The sequence below is a fragment of the Passer domesticus genome, chromosome 5 (genome assembly GCF_036417665.1).
Source record: "Passer domesticus isolate bPasDom1 chromosome 5, bPasDom1.hap1, whole genome shotgun sequence".
NCBI lineage: Eukaryota > Metazoa > Chordata > Aves > Passeriformes > Passeridae > Passer > Passer domesticus.
Genome location: NC_087478.1, coordinates 80042433 through 80066142, shown reverse-complemented (window position 1 = coordinate 80066142; position 23710 = coordinate 80042433). Strand labels below are relative to the sequence as shown.

Genomic DNA, 23710 nt, shown 5'->3' with positions numbered 1-23710 from the left:
GGCTGCTGCACCTCTTTCCTCAAAGCAGCTGCCAATCAGCTTTTCTATTAGTTGTTTACATCACTAAATTACTTGTTTATGTTACTGTATTAGGGGTTTTTTTTGCCCCTGTTTGTTATATGCAATTATTTGATCAAATCTCTTTTGCAAATAAATTTTTTAAAATAAAATAAAGACCAAAAAGAGCTTACCTATGTGGCAGAGAGAGGCCAGCTCTATGAATGTGTTACCAGGTGTGTTAGCATCTGGGATACTTTTGTTTTCTGAGAAGATTCCTGCAAAAAGAAATGTGCTTATCACCTGAAGGTTTCTAAGCCAATAAACCAATACAAGGAATCACATACACCAGCAAGGTGAATTGATTATCTTCATGCATAAGAATATATTTTTTTTGTGCTCCTTACCATACCCTCTAAGCTCCACAGACACAGAGTGCAGGAATTTCCTTTAGAACAATCTACAAGTGTTTGTTACATATTAAAACATGGTAGATGGAATCTGAGATACTTGTATGCCCCAAAGGTCTGCTCCTCGAGGGATGTCAAAATCTCTAATTAAAATATTTATCCTTGTAACACCTACAGAAGCCAGGAAGGCACAGATGGGAAACTAAGATAGGTAAGGTTAGCTCCAAGGAAAACATTTATTCTTCTGAGGCAGAGATCAAGTTCACAAGTCCACAAATCCTCTGCAGATTCCATTTTGGTGTGTGGGAAATTCTAGGAAGCTGTGCTTTGACTCATGTCTTTATTATCTGGGCTCATTTTTACTCAGACTGCTGATTTTTTGTTATTGACTAAAACAAAGCTTTCTCCTCTTTGCTGAGCTGAATGTGTCAGCCCAAGGGAGGATCCCCTACCAAGGAAATCCACCAAGGATCACAGAGAAGAAGCCCAAGGAGCCCTTTCCAATCCATGTGTGCCAAGAATCCCTGACCCATGTGGGAAGTACTGAATGCAGAAGACATGACCTGATCATCTGTGGCTAAAAATTCTGGTCAGAAATGTTGGGAGGGTTGTCACCATCACTTATTTTTAGTGTCTCAGTGACAGGGTAACAGTCTAGAAGGTGTGAAAGGAGTTGTCTTCTTCAGTTCAAGAGAAATCAAGCCCACATCACCCATGCCCCATTACAGAATGTTATATAAATATCTCATTTACATGATCTCATTTATCTCTTGCACTGAGGGACTGAAGTTCTCTTACCCTGAGTTCCTGAATCATGGGTTCCTCAGCCTGTTAAGTAACACTGAAAAACAAAACAAAACCAAAACTCTGTAAAAGTTAAATTGTCAATCTGTTAACCAAAAAAAAGGGCTAAAGATTTATGATCTCTTTGTGCCAGATATTTTCACTGTGAAATAAGATTCATGCTAGCATAAACTAGTGTGAAGAATAAACTTGTATGCAGGTAGGATGGTGAGAAACTAACACCCATTTTTCAGAGAGATTGTCTGTACATTTTTCATAGTCTTAAATATTTATGCAAACTCACCATATTTGTAGAAAATTCTGGGAACAAAACTGTTATTGCACCTAGGCTGAAAGGATTAAATTTCATATTATGAATAATCAAAGTTCTAGATGTTCTTGCCAGGAATACAGTTAAAGCACAGGACAGATATCTGTTGTGGGGTGGAATACCTCGTGACATAATTAATATTTGTTGGCACTTTGAAAGGAGGTTAAAAATTTTTCATAAGATTCTCATTGCAGTAAGTTAAAATAAGAATAATTCTTCTTTAAAATTAATGAAATTTTCCCCCTTTTTTTTTCTTTCCCTGTGGGAAAATTATGTTCTCAACAAGATGAATCTTTCAGCATTATTTTTTTCCTTAGTATCAAAAATGCAGTTTTTCTTACCACGTAAAAATACTGATCTTTACCATCACAGACCTTCAAGGGGCCCATGTCATATTTTCTGTCACTCCAAAGACTCGTGGTCACTGGCTTTTCCCATCACATGTAATAATATGGAATTCTTATTCAGATACATTACCTAAGAAGGGAACTTAGACATTACAGCAAATAATTCTGAAAAAAAATTGAACTCTCAATTAGAAGTATTGGAAAAGGATTCTGCTGAGAGGGACTGCAGTAGTATTTCTAAATTAAAATATTCTGACTAGTCTGTATGTTTTATTTTCATTAGCTAAAAACAAAGCAAAGCAACCCTTTTGGGCAAGTGTAAAACATCTGTATAATTTTATTTTCCAGAGCTAAAAGCTAAACAGACCAACAAAGCCTTTTTGGGCAAGAGTTAAGAATCTGTATGTATGTATTTATTTTCACTGAAATTTTCCATGAAGTTGAAATTTGACCAACTCTTTGTATACTTGAAACCCAATAGAACAATCAAGGTTTTGGTTCCTTCTAGATATATAAATATTAATAAATTCAATTCAACGTCCCTCTGGCCAAAAAAGGTGATAAGAAATAGATGAGTGAATATACAAAAGCAATGGAAAGAGATATTTCATCTGAAATAAAATTTAAGCATTGTGTGGGATAGTTACGTAACAAGACAGAAAGGACTGAGGCTTTTTTGCAGCTGAAGAAAATGAGCTTTGCAGATTTTCCAAGGTCAAATTAGCTGTTGAATGAAAGGGTCTTTATTGTAGTGGGAAGAGGCGGATTAACACAACAGTGATGTTTTGGCAAACGAGGCACTTTGATGCCACCATTGCGAGGAAAAGTTGTGATGCCATCTAAGTCCTTACTTAATCTGAAGTCACTTTGGCTGAAGCCAGAATAACTCAAGGAGGCCTCCAAAAATTACACTTGTAATTACACTCCAAAAATTTACTTGTAAGGTGAAACATGGGGGAACTTCTCAGGGACAGGCCTTTGGAACTTCAGCACACAGCTTAAAAAAATGCTGAAAATAAGGCAGCAGCTCCCAGGGGGGAAATGGCAAAGAACACACATCCAAGAACTCTTCCACAACTGCAATTTAAATATTTTGGTTTTGTGGGTTGACAAAGGGAGATGCCCTGCACTTTCTGGAGTCCTCAAGAAGTTCCTCTGTGTTCTCATGCAATTATTGCCAGTCACGGAGAGCATGGGGAGAACTTTTATCAAAATGCAGCAGGGATGCAGCCCAGGGACTCTTTAAGGAGACAGAAAGGCTACACAAGCAATTAAAGAGGGTTTTTAGCAGGGCTTGACAGATTGCAGTCTGGTGGCACTACTGTTACTTTCTCAGTTACAAGCTGGCTTGATCTGATTAACAACAGAGGACTGCAACAGCTCAAAACCAACACTGAAATATGTCTCAGAAACCATGGAGCTGTATAAAGTGTCTTGCCCCCTTTCTGGGGGCAAAAAAATATTTTTAAAAAGGGAAGAAAAAAGTTTTCTTAGAAAAAACACTTAAGTGAAGCACAAAGTAATAATTGATTTATCCTTATAGGATATAGGGATATGAGATCAACATATCTGCTCCATGGTAAGCAATATCACCAGATGCTTTCCATTAAAATAAGTCTGTCTACATAAAATTCTGCAAGAAATCATGGCATCAATGGTGTATCCCATATAAGGAATCTTGAAGTACCAATGTCATGGGAAGAAGCCTAGTGGGGCACACAGAACCTCTCTACTAATAGGGAATAGCTTGTGCAATGGTAAGAGAAGTTCTTGTGTTTGTCAGACTAGCAAATAAAATGTTTAAAAATACTTTATTTGTAGGCTGAATTTTTGTTTGCAGGGAATAACTAAAAAATATGAAGCCTGGTGTTGTTTTAATGGAATCCAATTTTAAGGTAGAATACTTAATCAAAGTTGCATGCATTATGAAAGGAGTTAAATAAAAATACATGGAACTCTCAGGTATGAAAACAAGAAAAATTACAAGACAATTTGCATATGCATCTTTGTCACCTGCAGAGTCAAGTCTGAACCTGGTCCCAGCACAAGAAACTGAAGTTCTGTCATTAAATTCGATGAGTGTGGATGTAACCCCTTTAGATCTTACAGTCAACATGTATATTTTAATAGATATAAATTCAGACCATCCACTGGTTAGAAATCACCTTTTCTCTGTATAGATTTACTGTCTGATGCTGATCAACTTTATATAGATGAAAACCAATGACCTAGAAGCAGAAGAGCTTCACCAGTTTAGTATTTCCTCGGGCTACTTGCAATAACTATTAAAGTAGAAAACAAATAGATAAACAAGAAATACAAGATCAAGAAACTGATTAAATAGGGCAATATGTTTGTGTTTAAGCAGGCTCAGCAACCTCCTAGGAATAACTAAGCAAGTTCTCCCATTGGGAAAAGTGGACAACACCACAGCCAAGTCATGGCAAGTGCCACAGGAGAGGAAGAGATTGGAAATGTCAAACAGAAGAGCATTAACAAAGTTTGAAAGGGCCATGGAAACATCAAGATGTTAAGATGATAACAGCATTATTAATAATCCTCAGGTTAAAATTTAATGGTTAAGATAATCATCAAAACAAAATTCCTGTAGTGTATAAAAAGTGGCTTTAAAACAAGACTTCAGGTACATGAATGGAACAATTCTAGACAGAAGAAAGATTTGGGTACAGTGCTCATATTAGGTAAAAAAAAAAAAAAACAAACCAAAAAGCCTTGACAAGGCTTTACTGTAAGGCCTTAAATTTACAGCAGAGCCACTGCTTTATATACATATTTTCCTCTGAAAAATTGCTGCATATATCCACAGAGAGAAGATGGTTGCCTCTGATCTGCACAGAGCAGAGCAGAATGAGAACAGTCATTCAAGTCAGAGCAAACAAGGTGCAAGATGCTCACAGGGCAAGTCCAGATGGTGCTGCTGGCCGTGCACTCCCAAAGAAAAAAAAATATGAAGGAAAGAAAGGTCAGTGGAATAAAACATTAATATCCTAATCAGATTCCCAATCTTCAAATGAAATTCAGAAAAGAGAATTTCTTGCACAAAGAGATCATACCAGTTAGAACAATAAAATAAGTAAACAAGCCCTGACATAATGGAGGATTTTCTGCTGCTCTTTTATTGCAGCCCTGGTCAGTCAAAATAGATGGAAGTCAGATAGATAAACACACAGAAAAAAAGGAAAAATTCACATGAAATTGGTCTCAAAAATGCAAAAGCAATTCTGAAGAAGATGCTGATCTTTGCATAAAGTTTAGGAAGATTTTCAGGGGGGTTTAACTTGAATTTTTGATAAAATTATTGATTATCTTATTCTTTTTCATATAATTAAGACTATTTTCAGTAAAAAATCTCAACAGCTATTTCATTAAAAAATATTGACAAAAAAATATGGCAGATTCCAAAACAAGAATTTTGGAAAAGATAAGAATTCTGTATGAAAATATATTCAGTTCTGAAAAAGGTTCAGGCTGATTGTTTTGCAATAAGCACATGCAGTTTTTACTGCTTTTATTTTATTGGAAGAACTTCAGACTATTTCAAAATTTGGATCTGTATTTGCAGTTTTTGAAATTCAAGACAGCTGTCAGTTTTCATATAAAAAGCCCACCCTCCTCTACTGAGAACTTAACAGTTTTTTAGAGTGAAATAATAAAAACATGAGAAATGTTTGCTTAGGCACACCATACTTTCTCCTTGTATCTGCCGCAATGTTATAAATTTAAATTTACCCAGTATTTATGATTTTGTGCTTGCTGGGTTTGCTTTCAACCTTAACATAATTGAAACAGTCAAAAATTCTGGTGAAGTCAATGAAAACTTTGCTTCCATGACCTGAAGCTTCAAATTTTTACAATGTTACTGAGCAAAAAAATAAACCCAAACCAGTTTATTGAGATGATAAAAAAACTTATGGTCCTTAAATCTCTGCAGTACTTAGGAAAATGCAATTCAATTATAAAAAGTTTAAAATTTCAATTAATGAAATTAAAAAGCATCCTATACTGGCATACAATTGGACATTTAAAAAGTAGTTGTGTCTAACATGTATTTAAGCCTGTGTTAGAGTTGTTACTGGAGAAAAAAATCCTTTGTAATGGTGGTGATTTTCTATTTAATCTGTCACATTGCATAACCATTTCCAGACTGCCAAATTATTGCAACCTACTGCAACTCAAGCTTGCTACTGCTGTGGCCCCATCATGCACTCACAGAGCAAACAAAAATATTAATGCAAAGCAGTAATGAATAAAATCCCCTTTTATCCCACACAGTTTTATTAATTACAAACTGACTTTCTAGCAAGCTCATGCAAGGTACATGGTGAGGAAAACCTGAGATGGAAACTCATTCCTTTTTTAAAAAATGGTATTCTTTCTATTTTTTAAAAGGCTGTACACAGCAGTTCTGTGTTCCTTGAAGGAATTTTACCTTTTTTGATTGTGGTAAAAAAAAAAACAAAAAAAAATTCTAAAATTTTCCAGATCCCCACCATGTTATGGAAGTGAGAGGGATCTCCCTGAGCAGCTCTCACCTCTGCTTGGATGTGATAGGTCTGCACAGACACTTCTCTGGTGCCCAGGGCAACCACAGGGGGAATTTATGGTGCCTTCCCCTCTTTCTCCCTTCCAAGCCCTGCCCCTGTCACCTGGTTTGCCTGGTCATTGTGTGATGGGGCCACAGAGAAAGGGCAAATCCCTCTCCAAACCTCACCACAGCAGGGACACCCCTGGTGCTCTGTTCCTCTAAGTTCTTCCTAGCCTTCTGTTGTTTACATTCTTGTAATGAACTTTCTCAAGCGCTTTTATGTAAATAATTGTTGTTTTGCATTCTTTTCTGGAGGAGAAGATATTTGAAGGACTGTTTTCTTGTCCAGTGTCATTAGAGAGGTGGAACTTTCATCCTCCAATCCACTGCCACTTTTGAAAGTCCATAAATGTTGGAGTGAGAAAATAAACTTCCCTTCTTTTTACCTTGGAAGTTCCAGTGTGCACGTCATTTTATTTCGTGTCCTACAGCCACACCCCCCTCTTATCCCACACAGTTTTATCCCACACAGTTTTATTAATTACAAACTGACTTTCTAGCAAGCTCATGCAAGGTACATGGTGAGGAAAACCTGAGATGGAAACTCATTCCTTTTTTAAAAAATGGTATTCTTTCTATTTTTTAAAAGGCTGTACACAGCAGTTCTGTGTTCCTTGAAGGAATTTTACCTTTTTTGATTGTGGTAAAAAAAAAAACAAAAAAAAATTCTAAAATTTTCCAGATCCCCACCATGTTATGGAAGTGAGAGGGATCTCCCTGAGCAGCTCTCACCTCTGCTTGGATGTGATAGGTCTGCACAGACACTTCTCTGGTGCCCAGGGCAACCACAGGGGGAATTTATGGTGCCTTCCCCTCTTTCTCCCTTCCAAGCCCTGCCCCTGTCACCTGGTTTGCCTGGTCATTGTGTGATGGGGCCACAGAGAAAGGGCAAATCCCTCTCCAAACCTCACCACAGCAGGGACACCCCTGGTGCTCTGTTCCTCTAAGTTCTTCCTAGCCTTCTGTTGTTTACATTCTTGTAATGAACTTTCTCAAGCGCTTTTATGTAAATAATTGTTGTTTTGCATTCTTTTCTGGAGGAGAAGATATTTGAAGGACTGTTTTCTTGTCCAGTGTCATTAGAGAGGTGGAACTTTCATCCTCCAATCCACTGCCACTTTTGAAAGTCCATAAATGTTGGAGTGAGAAAATAAACTTCCCTTCTTTTTACCTTGGAAGTTCCAGTGTGCACGTCATTTTATTTCGTGTCCTACAGCCACACCCCCCTCTCCTCTTTCAGCATCTCCTGGGGAAACAACTCCTGGTGATGCTCTGCAGGGCACTGGGGGCTCTCCAGTAGAGATCAAAGAGTCTGAGCAGTGCAGAAACGTTGTGTGCAGACAATCTGCCAAAGGGAAAATGTTGGGGTGGGGAGGGAGAGACAGGCAAGAGGTAGATGAGCCATCCCAAATGATTTGCAGGAATGCAAGACCTTCCTTTACATAATATTACATAAATGTGATATTTAAGTTACCCTCACAAAATGAGGTGCCTGATCTGGTGAGATTTAAGCACATATGTAGCTTGACACACATGAGTAGTCCTTTAGGACACAATCCTGTTAACATTCAACAAATGAAGCTCTTGCAGAGCAATTCACCCACAATATATTCAAGCCAAATTGAGAAATCTGAAAAAGAAAACAGCTGAGATATGAATATTTAAAACTTTGCTGCAGCAGTGGACATGTGTAATAACTTTTCAAAGAGATTTTCAGAGGATTTTTTTTTAATACTGTACACACAGCACTTGTCCTAAATACATATTTACATTATGGACTGGAAAAGCTCTTTTAGAAACTGTTCTGGTCTTCTGGGTAAATAATATTCCTTTTAAAAAATTATGAATACATATTTAACTGATAAACTAGAATGGCTCTATTAGGCACATCATAAACAATTTTTTTAACTGTCTAGTGAATATGTTTACTGCAGCACAGAAATGAATCCAGATTATTTAAGCTCTTTAATTTATTTTTTAACTGCAGCTCTTTTTCAATTTTAAGCCCCCTCCCCAAACAAAAATAAAAAATTTTCCTCCCTCCCTTCCTCTCAGTACTTTCCAGTATGAAGCCAGTATGAAGCCTATAGGTAACTGTGAAAGAAAATAAGTATTTTTCTGTGAACAGTATTATTGAAGCACTGTGTTCCAAGCCACACATCAATCCCTGTTGGCTCCTAGACTTATGATTTTAAAAAACTTGTGGCCCAAACTATTCTGTCCATGATATGGGTGCTCTGCAGAGTTAGAAAAAGAGATTGCAAAAATTTTTCTCTCTGCCCCCAAATAGAAAACATAAAATCCTAACTGATCCCAAAGAACTTAGTTAAGAACTGAACTAATTTGTAGGAAACTCTAAAACTTACTCCCAGACATGTTCGTTAATTCATGAATATTCAACAGAATAGAGACAGCTTTGCCTTTTCCTACTGAGAAAATATCTAAATACACAGATTTATAAAAATGGTGACTGTTCATAGGAAAAAAAAAATCCTTAAACTGACTCTTCAGCCTGATTTATTTACTCAGTTTTGCTCAATGTCTGCATTATTTGTGAAGTGTAAAAACCCTGGCAAGTTGGTCCAGATATCCACCTTAACTGTGAGCATCTTTGGGCACCATTCTTCCATGACTATTAATTACTTCTAATGTAATTTTTAATGCTTTACAAATTGTGTGAAGGTTGATTTTACTTTGCTTACTTAAAATTATATGGAGGACTACAGCCTAACAGACATCACTGATCTTAATCTTGTGAAATAGAAGGTGCTGAGAAGGACCAACAATTTCTCATCTATAGGACAGACAGATTTCCTAAAGGTATTGGAGGCAGATATTCATTTGCTGAAGATTTTTATCAGCATCACATTTTTAACAGAGTCCCAACGTCGTTTAGACACCTAGAGAAGAGAAAAGGCTTCCTGAAGCAGAAGTTCCCATAATGATATTTTAGAGCTACAGTTTCAAAAGCTCTCCACATTCAAAGTGCTTTTGGAAATCTGGCCCAGCTGTGAGCAGTGACCTCTCCTGAAAATCTGTAGGGATCTGGCATGAAGGCATATGGAACTTTGCATTTAGTTGCAGGAATCTTAATTACCAAAAACATATTGACAAATTAGTGAGAGTTCAGAGAAGAGAAACAAAAATGTTCAGGGGACATGGGGAATTTACATATGAGGGGAGATAAAAAATTCTCAATGTATGGCTCAGCTATGATATAATTAAGAGAGGATATATGTTAAGACTCCACAAGTGTTCCTAATCTTGTGTGGAGAATAGGGAGGAACAAATAAAATGCGATATGAGGTTATAACTACAGCTGCAAATAAAGAAGGAAAATAGATAATCTTCTGGGTCTTCAAAACCTGGCAGTGAGGTCAGGCTCTGAAATGGGGTCTGAAGAGACCAAGCTCCATTGCTAGGGTTGTATGGAAGTTTACCTGTGGGATGCAGCTCTGAATGCTCCAGAGAAGCCTGTTCAGATTCCACTTTCAATCTAAATGGTAGTTTGGAGTGGTTAAGCAGAGTGGATGTCTTCTTTGGAATAGCTGAAACAAACCCACTTGAGGAAAAAAAAATTTGAGAATACTTTTTTCCAAGTAAAAAATATTCATTGAACCATCACATTTGTTAAAACAAGGCCATTATTTAAAGAGTTATAATATATAGTTGTTGTGGTCCTGATCTCTGAGGAAATAAACACCAGTCCTTGACCATAAATTCACAACTATGGGATTAAGAAGAACAGCTAATTGTGACCCATGAGGTCAGGAGTACCCTGGCTCAGATGAAGTGGTTCCCACATGGTTTGGGTGCGTAGATATACCCTTGTAGAGACAGAAATTAATTAGTCAATAAATCAATTAGTCAATGTATGTAGGTTTATAATGTAGACAGTCACTGTTGAATTTGATTGAGGGCTGGGAGGAGTTGGACAGGCAGGTGAAATAAAATAATCTGTGCTGCAGAGGGACCTGTGCTGGTCCTCTTGCCCCACTCCATCTTACACCTCACAGATTTTGTTCTTCCTGAGCAGCCACACAGCAGTCATGGAAGGAATTGCACCTCTGGGTGTGCAGAGAGACACAGCATCTTTCACCAAAAAATTGTAACCAGCCCTCTGAAAATCCTTCAGGGGTTTGTACCCTTGAGACCACAAAGACATCCTCGAGCCACGAGGGAAGCCTTCTCCATGTTTCCCTCAGTGTACCAAGAGAACGGCTAAAACTACATGTCTAGAAAAGGAAAAGAAGAATTTATTTTCTACTTCCAACTTTTGAAACAGAAAGGTTTCTAGGGGTGGCCTCCAAAAGGGAGATCTGATTCCAAACAAGCAGAGGAGTGCCTGTAGGGGCATTAGTGGGGCTCTGCAGGGAGGCTGGAGCTGTGTGCACAACACTCAGAGCAGTGTGGTGGCACCAGCTCTGCTGGGTTTCACTGAAAACTCCTGCCACAACCACGTCACGTTAATGTCTGCATTATGCCTGCTCCGCGTGGGAAAGAGGAACAGTCCATCCAATTCAAATTCAGGGTAATTATCTTTTTTTAAAAGTGACTTTGGGCTGGAGGATTCCATATTCAGCCTTTTTGAATGGCTGACACACTTTTACTTTCTCTGCATCCAGCTCCATAAAGGGTCTGTGTTGTGCAGAACTATGGCACAAGAAACTAGAGAGGTCAGACAAAATAGACTGATCAGAACAAATCAGAAGCAATTTTGACAGTGAGTTTTTATTCAGCCCTTCCTCTCCTACTTTGGCTAATTTTATAATCAATATGGACAAATCTTCCTCACCAAAATGTAGTCCAAGCCCACGGAACCAACTGCTGCAAGAGGTCATTGACTCAGATACTGCAGTTAGATTTAAAAAAGCACAGAATACATTTTATGGCCAAACAACATCTGTACAGCCATCCAAGCTAAGGTAATGGTGATGAAATTTCATGCTTGAGTGTGTAAAATGATTGCTACATCACTCAGAAAGGATTTTTTTTTTTTCTTCTCAGGTAGAGGATTACACAATTGAGAAGATGCATTATAAGGAGCTTTCTGAGCTTGGGTTTTTTTAACCTTTTTCCAAAGAGTGAAAGTTCAGCTCATGGACCTCACAGAATAATAACTTAGCCTTCTTCTCTTCTTAAACATAATGAGGCTCTTCAATGAGATGTTTCATTTCAGGAGCTCCAAGTTTCTTTCATTTTTTCCCCACTAACTGATCTCATGTGCAGGTGAAATAACTGAAGCAAATCTTAGCGGCTGCCAAGGTTATTAATTCACCCTCCTGACCTCAACAGGTGAGAGATGTGAGTTTGCTCATGAGCACTGAGAGGCCTGAGCCTGATTTTTGATGCAACAGCTGGCTGCATTTCTCATGCAACTTGCACTTACTGTACATCTGGCTTCGTTTAATTATAAAGCAAAACAAACAAAAAAATTGATCTTCCTTCAGTAGTCAGCAACTTAATGATAATTTTGACCATTTTTCCCTCTTTTCATCAGCTCAATTCTGTTTCCAGGACTTAATCATGGAATGAATTGAGCAGGGACAGAATACATATCTAGCTGAGGATTTTTGTGATAACTTGCAGCAAATTTAATTCACTGGGAGTATGTAGGGGAGGAAACTGTGGGGTGGAATGACTGCTGAAACACTTAAAACCTCATTACCACATATCCCCACTTCACCCTGAGAGCTCCCAGCCTGTCCATTATTGTCCTGTCTCTACTTTCTGTGGGACTTTGAAAAGAAAAGGTTCAAAGAGCAAGACTTTCATGCTCCCCTTTCCATGTCAAACACTTTCAACTCCTGATTTCAAAGTGCCACTAGCTCGCTGTTCAAAGGCCTGTGGACACATGGGGGGTGAGACAGGAGGAAAAGGTTGCACTACAAAGCCTGCTGCATTCCGAGCAATACCCAGCTCAGAGATACAAATGATAATATAAACCCAAGTACCTACCAATAACACTGCCAGTCTACGAAGGGAGGGTTGGAAAAATGCTAAATGGCCTCTTTCTGCCCCCCCTCCCACACTGGCATTGTGTCATTATTGGTTGGGATAAAAGCATAATTTATATTTTGAAGTGCAGCTTTTCCCTCTGCTGCAGCAATGACCAGGGGACTGCAGAACCAGGAGAGAAGCCCAAACCCCAAATAAGTTAGCTAAGAATACCTAAAGAAGTTCCTACCAACATCTGAAAAACCTGCCTTGCTCTCTTTGAGTATTCATCTAGCTCCCCTCCTCTATCTGTATCCTTTTCATCTGCCTGCCCACAAGATTTGGAACACCATTAATTGGTCCTCAGGGAGGCTGACAGGCCTGTGCTTTTATGACTTGATTCTTTGTATTGTACACATGTGGGCATCTCTCAGGAGATAAACAAAGGGAAAACGTGCTGAGAAGGGGGGCAGAATTTGTATAAGACTAAACGCAGAACAAACCGCCTTCCCAATTTGCTGCTAATATCCTAAATTGCATGAATAAATCCACCCCCCTTCTCCATCTTCCCTCTTCCCCACACCTGCTTCTCTTAATCTGCTTTTCCTGATCACTACAGGCTTATCTTCTGAGGAATTCCACCTCCCATTTGAGATCAGTCTAACTCTTCTTTTGCCCCCCCCCCCCGCCCCATTCTCCCTCCCCCTTGCCAACAAAAGAGTGAGGGGCTCTTAAGGGAAGATAAAAAGAATAGTTGATCATAAGAACTAACCTGGAGCCAACACCTTGGTCTTTCGTCCCTTCAGCAGTTTCTAAACCCTAAGCACCTGCAGCTAATTCTTATGGCTCCCAGCCTTGGTCTTGGATTTGCTGAGAGTGAGAGACTTTCTGGAATAGCTTTCATCTCAGGAAAAATAAACTTAAAAACTCAGGCAGTCTCCAACACACCAGCACGAGCTTTAGAGCCCATGTGTGCTTGTGCACGTACATGCCTGGGGAGAAAGCAGCCTGTGCTACACAAAGGCACCAGTAATTCTTAAAAATGGGTGCTAGCAACCTTGGCTGCGGCCCAACAACATGCCAGAATTCCTGCAGGGATTTGGTATTTACCAACACAGCAGGTGGGTGATGTGTTCTTCCCTGAGCTGGACACTTGAAAAGGAGCTCTGGAGCAAGTCCTCCTGGCCTTACAGAGTTTTGGATAGGAAGGCAAGGATTTATCCTGCTTTCAGACCCGAAAATTACTGTGAATTTGTGAACCAGATTCACAGCTGGAAGGCAGGTGCTTAAGTACTTTTATATCCACCCCAGTACATCCTAAAAATCTGGTCATTAGTGCCTGTGCCTAGAAGCCAAAACAGCACAGGCAGAGCACAGGATTTGGGAATCAAAATCCAACATTTTCATTCTATCTTCTTCCTCCCCTTTCCTCCCTTAGCCTGCCTGTATTCAGTGGTTAAGTCAGTCCACCAGACATAGATGAATATTTGAAATCCTCAGCAGAGAGGAGACGTGGATCTACATTTTCCATGGCTGGAATGGATGCTCTGACTCCTAAAAATCTGTGTAAAGTGTGGCCCCTTCTTATCCACCGTATTCTTCAAGGACAGAAGTTGCTCTGAAGGAGAAGGCCCAGGTAACCAGAGCACTGAGCACTGCCAAGGAGGGCACCTGAGAGAAAATTGGAATTTATCACAACCTTGTCCTGAACTTTTTAATTTGATACAATAAGCAGCTCCTAGTTCAACATCCCTTTTTTTTTTTTTTGTGAATTCAAGGTTACAACCTTTTCTTTTCATGCAGGGACAATGTATATGGTGAATGTATTTTGGAGGTTAAACCCTCAATTTGAAGTTGATGGAGGCAGAATCTGTTGTAATGGTATAAATCAGATTTTTTGGTGCTAAGACCTCAGAGTCTGTAGGACTATTTGAAAGTTTTAGCTACATGCTATACCTCTGACTCAGTCTACATATCTGAAGAAAATTCCCATTTGCAGTTTGATTTCTTTTTTTTAGTCCACAAGGAATGTTCTCATCCTTAACCTTTGAATATAAACTCAGCATTGGTGCACTGATTACATTTTTCCAAGGAGAATTATATATATATATGGCACAAGCTAATTTTTAAAAATTTATTTCTTTTTTTTTCCCCAGAGAAGGCAAATTTCTTCAGGGAAACTAAAGGAAAGGCCACAGTGAACACTTTACATATGTCAGTTCTTGTTCTTCCAAACTTTTACTGAGGCATGGCAATTTCTACCTGGTTTTCATCCCATACTCAACAGCAGGAATTTCAGTGTGGGTTGTAAAACCTGTTTAAGAGCCTGTGTAATTTACCTCATGTTGATTACTCTGTGTGGAACAGCTAATGGTACATGAGCTAATTAATCCATAGCTGCCTCGCCTGTCTGTGCTAAATAGTTGCAATGGCTATATCTTTCAAAATCTTGAGATACCATTCTTTTAATTGTTACCAGTGGCTTTGTGCACCTGGCAGAAATAGGCATTTAAATTACAGACCCAGTCTGGTTTGAGCCCAGGGTCTAAAGACATCTATAATGGGAAAATGTCCCTGGAGAGAAATCCATTCCTGCAAGACAAACACTGCTCTCAGCTTGGGAAGAGACAGCAGCCAGGCAGGGCAGATTTTGGTAAAGGTGAAGGGGAACTAAAAAAAAAGCATCAGGCTGCAAGCTTTTGGTCTTGTGCTGCTCCCACAGTGCAAAACTTAAGGGCAGTGTGAAAGGCCCCATGTGTTAAAACAGTCATGGGAAACACTGTCACTGTTAATTTCCTCTAGTTCCCCTGAAAATGAGCTGAGCCATCACTCATAAGCAAGTATATGTTTTTTTTGTTTCTATTGAACAAAAGACACAATTTCTGTCTGCAGTTTGAATACTGCAGTTCCAGGCAGAGCAAAAGCAGCAACTTCTGGGTTTGCTCACTGTGCTGCTCAGCTGCCTGTGTGTGGGCACCAGAGAGCCACAGTGATGCACCTTTAAACATGACAAAGAGATCATTTAAATATAGTTGTTTGTCACTGCCTTATAGCCTACCTGGCATCCAGTCCTAAAATCAGTGTCTGGAGCCTGACTTTCAGAGATTTTGTACCACTTTACATGAATAAAGGACTTTTCCTTTTAATGCTTAGGAATACATCGTTGCACTAAAATAGTCACTTTTCAACCCCAGCTTAAAATGCCCCTTTGGGGATTCTCAGCATATGGATAGTTACATTGAAAATCAATTCTTCTGACATTCAGAGCTTTCTTTTGGAGAGGTTTATTTGCTCCACTAACCATTTTAAGCCTCTGTGGCACCTTCTTACTCACCATAACTGCTGTGCTTAGTACCTGGCTCATAAGCATTATTTGATTTCAGTACCCTGTACACTGTGTAGCTTTATAAATTAATATAAAAACTGCTTCAGCAGCCCCCTTGTTTGTGCTGGTGTTAAACCTCTCTTGTAGAAATGTGAGTGGTGATGGGGAGTGTGGGGCATTGGGGATTTGGGGTGCACAGTCCCCATTTCCTCTGGAGTTCTCCCCAAGCCTCCAGGTACTCACCAAAGGCACTTTATTCAATGCTGGTGATGGGAGAGGTCCATGGCTCAGCTCACAGGCCCAGTTCAGCTCCAGTGTGCAGGAAATCCTACCTGAGGAGAAAATAAAGAAGTTGACTGCTAATATTGAGAAAGCTGAATAAGAGCAGTTGTGGAGTGTCACACACAAGACAAATTACAGGCCATGAGTTTGCTTGAAACATGCAATTTCCCACTAATAAGCCATGGAAAATATAATTAATTACTTCCATTGTATGACTTATAGCAAAATCATATTTTGTATTTTGGCTGCAAGTTTCTTCATTTCTACAATTTTTTTTAGTGGCCAAAGAAGTCTGTTCTTTTAGTTTTCAGTTAAATATTTTCTACAGAACTTATTTTTCTATTGACTTTTCTTATTGGTGGTGGTTTTCTCCTAAGGAGAACCTCATTTGAAAAACAAAGAGGTTTTTTTGGGGGGGGTTTAATACATGCTTAGCCTTGAAAATTCTCTCGGAATACATGATACTTCAATTTACTTCTCTACAGAAGATTCTGTAGTTCCATGGACCTACACCCCCATTTCAAACTCTAAAGTTCACTTCTGTAGATTTTCAAGGCTTCTTACATTTTAGAGTGAAAATATGGTGATTTTTTCTGGAGTTTGTGCTAAATTGCTACAATGCCCTGAAATTGGTCAGTTTGAGATGCTAAGAAATAATGCCTCATACAGCAGCTATCTTGACAGACTGGACCCTGGACAGACTGGGTTTGTTTTTTGGTTTGTTTTTTATTTTTTTCATTCCTATGGAATATTACCAGCAAGAGAAAAATTCAAGCACCTGTTTTTAACATATGTTTTATACAGCTACTCTTATTTCTATTTTTTTTCCTTGCCAAACCAGTCTAATAATTACAAAGAACAGTACCCACAGAACAATAAACTGGTTTTCTAGTTCACTTTTAGATGTATTACTATGACCTTTTTTCCCTATTGCCATCATACCCTACTTTTTGGCTGAAGTCTCTTTAAGATGGGGAAGTTACATCAGCAGTTTCACCTACTCTGAAATCACCTCCTTCTGCCCTGATTTATACCCCATGAAATCCTACTGCCCTCAGGGGGGTTCTGCAGAGTGTAAGGCTGGGCAGAGTTTGATCCAGAATGTTAAATACTGGAGCATCAAAGTTATAGGTTTATTGCAATTATTATTGGTCCCCATTGGTTATTTACTTATGCTTTATCTCAGCCACAGTTAAAATTCTATGCTACAAGGTATGTGGGGAGAAATAAAAGCACAAACAGCAAGTGAGTGCATTGATTTGGAATGGGCTTGAACCTGTTTTTATGCCCCAGGACACTGCAGAAATGGAGGGATTTTCAAGGCTCCCCACAAAGTGACCTGAGAGCTGGGATTCTGAGTTGTCTGAAAAAACTCTGCTGTAAAGTGAGGCAGCTCTAGCACTGGTACACCAGGAGCTCGACTTTCTCCATCTCAGGGGCAGGATGGGTTTTGGGACCCCCATCTCCCTCCCTGCCATGCCTCCCTCACTGATGAACCTCCTTTGAGCATCTTCACCAAACACATCTGACTCCTCCTGCACCCCTGGGAATGTTTTCCTGAAGATTAAAGGGAAAATCTCGGTCACTTCTCAGTTAATTGTGTCTGGAGAAAAGCTCCATGCTAAATTACCAAACTTTGAACTCAAGACTTTTCAGATCTAATCATAAATTTGATAACCTGGTATTCATTCTTTCTTTCTTTCCATCTATCTAACTATATCACCTTTATCTATATCTATCTATATCTGTATCAGGTCTTTTACTACAGATTCCCCCAAACATGCTCCAGAAGTTAAAATAGAACTGGGTAACCAAAATCATACCAATTATGTACCATTTCCACCCTCAGATTTTATTTTTTGTTCCAGTTTATGTGCCCAATATCAAAATATTCCTACAACTACTGCAGGAATTCTCTTTTAAGTGACTCAAAGATGTTAATGGATACCTACATCACTGCTGAAGTCAGGTGCCTAGGTGAACATTTAAAATCAAATATTTACATGTCAAAGGGATATTTTGTAAAGATGGGCTCAGATAAAGCCCATCAGGCAAGAGTATGAATACCACTGTCCCTGAAGTCCAGAGGATTTTCCATTTCAAACTCCACAGAGCTTTCCCTCAGCGATGTTTGGGCTGACTGAGATGGTCTATCCTTGGTATGAGCACCACAAACACAGAGTGTACTTGAGAAGGATCAAAACAATGGAATAACACAGATCCCACTTTCCACTAAACTGCCTCAGAGCCAATTGCCGTTACAGGAAGTCTACTGACATAATTTAAAATTTAAACCATACTGATAGAAGTGCCAGAACAACAGACAACAAAATGAATGACTGTTTTAAATTTACATTTTTTTCTTTCCTCACATGAAAAAGCAGTGTGGTGTCCTCTATAGGTAACCATACATCTTACATCACGTGACTACTCAATTTTTCCCCTTCTAGAATTTCTGGTTGGACATGCAGGCCTTCAACACAATGAAAAATCTGTATCCCATGTGTTTTCTTTCATATAAAGTCTTCATTTTTTAAATCCAATAGCTGGAGCTGAGAAATACTCCAAATTTAGACTAATTTTTCTTTTGCTAGGAAAAGTCACAAGTAGTTGAAAAAAGAAATGCATTCTACAATCAATGTATAGCATTGAATTTTAGGTGAAAGAAATTTCTAATTGAGTGTGAGAAGTTCCCTGTTACATTATTTTATGCATGTTTTCTCCATTTGGCCCACACTATCTTGAATTTATGCTTACCAAAAAAATGAATTTTCAAATTTAGCAGTCAGATTTGCTTGTCATAATAACTAGCAAATAGAATTACATGGAAAATGTTTGTCCCAACTGTTATTACCAACCAGCTTCTCAAGACTTTTATTGGTTGACAAAACATTTTTCCTTTCTTTTTTTATTGCACTCACTGATCAGGATCTAGTCTGCCTCACAACAGTCAGCTGCCATTGTAACAAGTTACAGGAAAATTATAATGCTTCCTAAGCATTTCCACAGAAACAAATTTCATGTGTGTGGGTGGGCAGTAGGAGGAGAATAACCTTGGGAAAAACACAATTATAAACAGCTGCAGCATGCATTAAATGTAATTATGATTGATTCCTATAAATAATTCTTTGTGTAAATTTCCACTTAAGCTGGATTTGCTGTTCGGGTGCAGTGGACATTTCTGCATTAAGTGATTATGTCTTTTTATTATTATTAAAAATAGAGATTTTTTTTCACTTGGGAGAGAAGATGGGGAGAGAAGACTTACTGCACCAGCACGAAATGCTGAAAATCTGGACTATCACAATTAATAGTTGAACAGCCTGGACTTGATGAAATTGTTTGTGCCCGAAGAACAAAGAAGGAATAAAATGAAAAAAAGAGTGCATCGTCCAAAGTTATTGTCAGCAAAACCTCATGACACTATTTCAACAAGATAATAGGTGTATAATGATAGATAGCACCTGATCAACCAGTATGGAACAGCTGACTATATTAATAGGACTTGACATTTGTTCTGTTTAATGCAGAAGGTGCTGAGCACCTAGGTTTCTGCCATGCTAATTGCTTGGTCATTTGAAAAAGAAATCAATACAATACAGCACTCACAGGAGAAAATCTTGACTGATTCTTCACAGTTCCTACAGCAAAAATACACTAAATCATGGCCATTAATTCATTTGACTAATTCAATACTTAAAATTTCATTCATTCTCATATAAAATTTTACAACTGTCTATTACATGAACATTCAGCAGTGGTAATGGCAGGAAAAGATCATATAAAGTGACTGGGAGAAGGAAGGATGGTTCCTCTGGAAGCTTTATGGAGCACGGTCCTGATCCCACCAATATTAACTACAGCTGGCCCTTTACTGCAGTGAGAGGGGACAAGGGCAGAGCTTGGCACATCCGTGTGCTCAGCTCTCATTGCATGTGTGGAGCTAGCAAGAGCTGCTCAGAGCTTTGAAAAAAACCCAAAAAACCTCTTAATGCAGCTGCAAGACTGATGTGCTACAGCTGGCACCCCTCAGAAGGCTCCAGCCCCATTTTCATTAGGATATTCACAGAAGAGGGTTGGGAGGGACCTCTGGAGATCACCCAGTCCAAGCCCCCTGCCAAGGCAGGGTCACCCAGAGCAGGTGACACAGGAACGCATCCAGGGGTTTGGAATGTCTCCTGAGAGGGAGACTCCAAACCCTCCCTGGGCAGCTCTTCCAGGGTTCTGCCACCTTCAATGCAAAAAATTCTTCCTCATCTTGAGGTGGAAGTTCTGTCTTTTAGTTTATGGCCATTGTCCTGTCTGAAAAGAGCCTGGCACCACCACCTTGGCACCACCTTTGAGATAATATATTCATTAATGAGATCCCCTCTCAACCTTCTGCTCTCAGGCCCAGTTCCTGGGGTCTCACCTCACAGGAGAGATGCTCCAGACATCTCATCATCTACATGGCCTCTTCTGGACCCTCTCCAGTATCTCCTTGTCTTTTTTAAGCTGTGGAGACAAGAATAGAACACAGCACTACCCATATGTGCAGTGAACAGAGCTGAGTATCACTTTCCTTGGCCTGCTGGCCACACTCCTGATGCACCCCAGGATAGTCAAGCTCTTCATCACATTTCTTACCTCTTCTCTGTCACATTCATATTTTCTGAAAAATCCCTTTGCCCAGGATTTTTCTCCTGGGAAGCTGAGAAACCTCAGAGAAGAGGAAAACAATTCTTACCTCATTTGCTGCCCAGGATTTTTCTCCTGGGAAGCTGAGAAGCCTCAGAGAAAAGGAAAACAATGATTATCTCATTTGCTTCTCCTGTGTTTTGCACCTTTGGAATGTGGTTGGAGATTGTTTACCCACAGGTGATTGTTTCATTGGGTTTCTGATGTGAATTATTTTGAGTTATTGGCCAATCAGGGTCAAGCTGTGTTGGGACTCTGGACTGAGTCACGAGTTTTCATTATTATCTTTTCAGCATTCAGTAAGTATCCTTTCTGTATTCTTTAGTATTGTATAGTTTTGTATTCTTTAATACAGTATCTTAAAATAATAAATTAGCCTTTTGAGAACATGGAGTCAGATTCATCATTCCTTCCTGCCACGAGGTTCCCCACAAATACAATACCTCTTTTCCACAGGAGCCAATGGCACATGCTCAGAGTCAAGCCACTTAACCAACATGATGATCCAAATCTATCTTTCTACTCTGTGTACCTCCTCAGCAACTGAGGTTTTAATTTAGACTTTCTTTCCAGCTGAGACAGGCCCTTAACTTTTTGTACAGACCATATGGACATTGCAAAATATATCAACATTTGTAAGACAAAATCAGAAATATAGGGACCTGCTTTTTCATAAAGATCTCGAAAGGCTTTCATGTTTTAGTCTTTTTCACACCCTTGACACCTTTCATCATGCCTTTTTTGTTTTTCTGTTCATCTACAGAGAACTTGATCAGCTAACCAAGCCCTCTGTGTGCAGTAGGGATGGGGTAACCATGCTGGAGGTTGACATCTTCCAGCTTAAAAATGTCACTCTGGGGTTTTGTCCAAATTAACACAGTGTCAAAGGCAAAACTGGATTCAAAGCTGAGCTCTGCCTGTGCCTCAACATGGAGCAAGGTTTCCTAAAAAAATAGCTGCCTAGAGAGCCTTCAAAGCAGAGCTAAAATACTGCACAGCTTCTTTACTACTAGATCCATGCATTTTTTAATTTTATTTTTACCATTTCTACTTTCTCTGCATGGCTGTGTGATTAGCTTGGTTTAAAATAAAACCTTGTTTTCTTTGTAACAATATGATTTGGTGGTACTACAAATGAGACAGCTTTCACCTGACGTGTGTTAGGTTATTTTTTACAGACTTTTGTTGGAATTGCTGGAAATCCTGGAGCTTTAAGCTCTGCATGGAAGAAAAAGAGGCATCATTTGCTCCAAAGTTACAGTAAATTAATATGAACAACCCTGCTGATGTTCAGGTTTCATTTAGTACATAATGCAGAGAAATGCTGTTAAGACTCCACAGAATACTGAAGATTCGTCTGCATGCTTTTCAAACAACAAAAAAGTAAAGATGGTACATGCTTAACCCCCTTGGGCTAATTTTTTAAGGCATGCCTCTAAAACTGCATCTAAATATTTTCTGGATACAGTTCTTCACACCTGATCTCTGTTTAGGTACAGAAATCAGATGCAGTACAAGACTCAAACTGTATTTTTCTTTTTGACCGTAAAGACATTCCTTTTTTTTCTATCATGAGTGGGTTTAAAGAGCTTTTTTTTTTTAAAGACTCCATTACCCTTTTTTAAATAAGAGAGAGAGAAAAAAAAACAACTAAAAAACCCAACTAAAACCCCCAACAAACAAGAGCTGAACATATTTTGTAAAAAAACATTCTTACATCAATCAAGCAAATATACATTAGCAAGAAGGAAACACATTAAAACTCATTTTCCTTTTTCCCGTGCCAGGTTGTTTCTTTTGTGCTATATATCAGAATGAAAGTAATTCACCTCTCAAAACAAAATATTAAGAACAAAATATGACTGTGATGCACTTCTGCAGAATACAGTCAAATTTCCATAAAATGTCTGCAGGGTTTTGCACATTAAAATTTCTCTTACTAAAAATGTTTATGGAAATAGGTCATTATGCACATTACTAATAGAGAGCAATTTGTTGCTTTTAAAGGAGCTTTTATACTAATAGTTGTGAATAAACACATTTATCAACACCCTAAATATAAACAATGTATACACTGGCAAGCAGAGCAGACATGGATTAAAGGAGGTGCTCAGTTGGGACCCAGTTCTGCTGCCATGGAGCTCGGGGGAATTTTGGGCAGTTTTTGTTAGGTTGGTGTGGGAGATGAATGGTGTCTCAGCTGTGGAAATGGGCTAATGGAAGGTACCACAGCATCCAAAAATTCGGGTCCTACCTGCTTGCACACAGCTCAGCCAGACCCATTAAGGCTCTCCCTGTGTTTGGTGAAAGGGAGAGGCAGGGTTGGGATGTCCAAGCAAAACCCATCCTTTGCAGCCAGAGCTGCAAAACCCAGCCCAACAAGCCCAGCCCCACAAAAGCATCATCAATCTGTGGAAAACAAAGCAGATTTTCACATCAATAGTAGCAACTGTGCTCATGTCACATCAGAATTCTCTTTGAAATGATACATACTCCATTATCAGCACTGGGAAAAAATAAAAGAATGGTAACAGCTATTGTGATTTTACTTGACTTCTGAGGAATAAAGAAGATAGAACCAGGCAATTACACTGTGTAGGTTATCATAGCACAAGAAGCAACAGGATACCAGTTTAAAACTGCAGGACTCACTGAGGAACATCTTACAATATATTTACACAGTAGCCAGCATCCCTTCTCTTAAAAATCCCACTTAAACCGCAGATTAGATCACGTAGAAAGTGCAAATGAAATGAGCTGCTTTAGGAAGATATGTTGATTCCTGTGGTCCCTTGCTTGGTTGTCAGTAAAAGTGAAGAAAATGTAAAACATCTATCCAATTATTTCAGTTAATATACAAGCATTAGGCATTCAAATTCCTAATTAAGAGACAACATGCCCTGTCAGGCATCTGCATGGGCTATTGAACATTGCCTAGATTGTTCCATAATTATCCTGGCTTAATAGCTCTAAAAATGTAAGCAATGTGCACCCATTGAGGAAATGCACTGCTTA

The 23710-nt window shown here is 39.0% G+C and overlaps 1 long non-coding RNA gene across 2 annotated transcripts in view; it reads right to left on the bottom strand.

Moving 5' to 3' along the window:
- Positions 1–23710, bottom strand: part of LOC135301129 (uncharacterized) — a 65699-nt gene that overhangs the window by 39829 nt on the left and 2160 nt on the right. For both annotated transcript variants that reach the window (XR_010362868.1, XR_010362869.1), the window contains exons 2-9: positions 22950–23104; positions 20430–20512; positions 15980–16068; positions 13184–14082; positions 9915–10036; positions 7646–7819; positions 1206–1248; positions 192–275 (exon numbers count right to left, since the gene is read on the bottom strand). This is a non-coding gene — a long non-coding RNA (uncharacterized LOC135301129). The remainder of the gene's footprint in view (positions 1–191; positions 276–1205; positions 1249–7645; positions 7820–9914; positions 10037–13183; positions 14083–15979; positions 16069–20429; positions 20513–22949; positions 23105–23710) is intronic.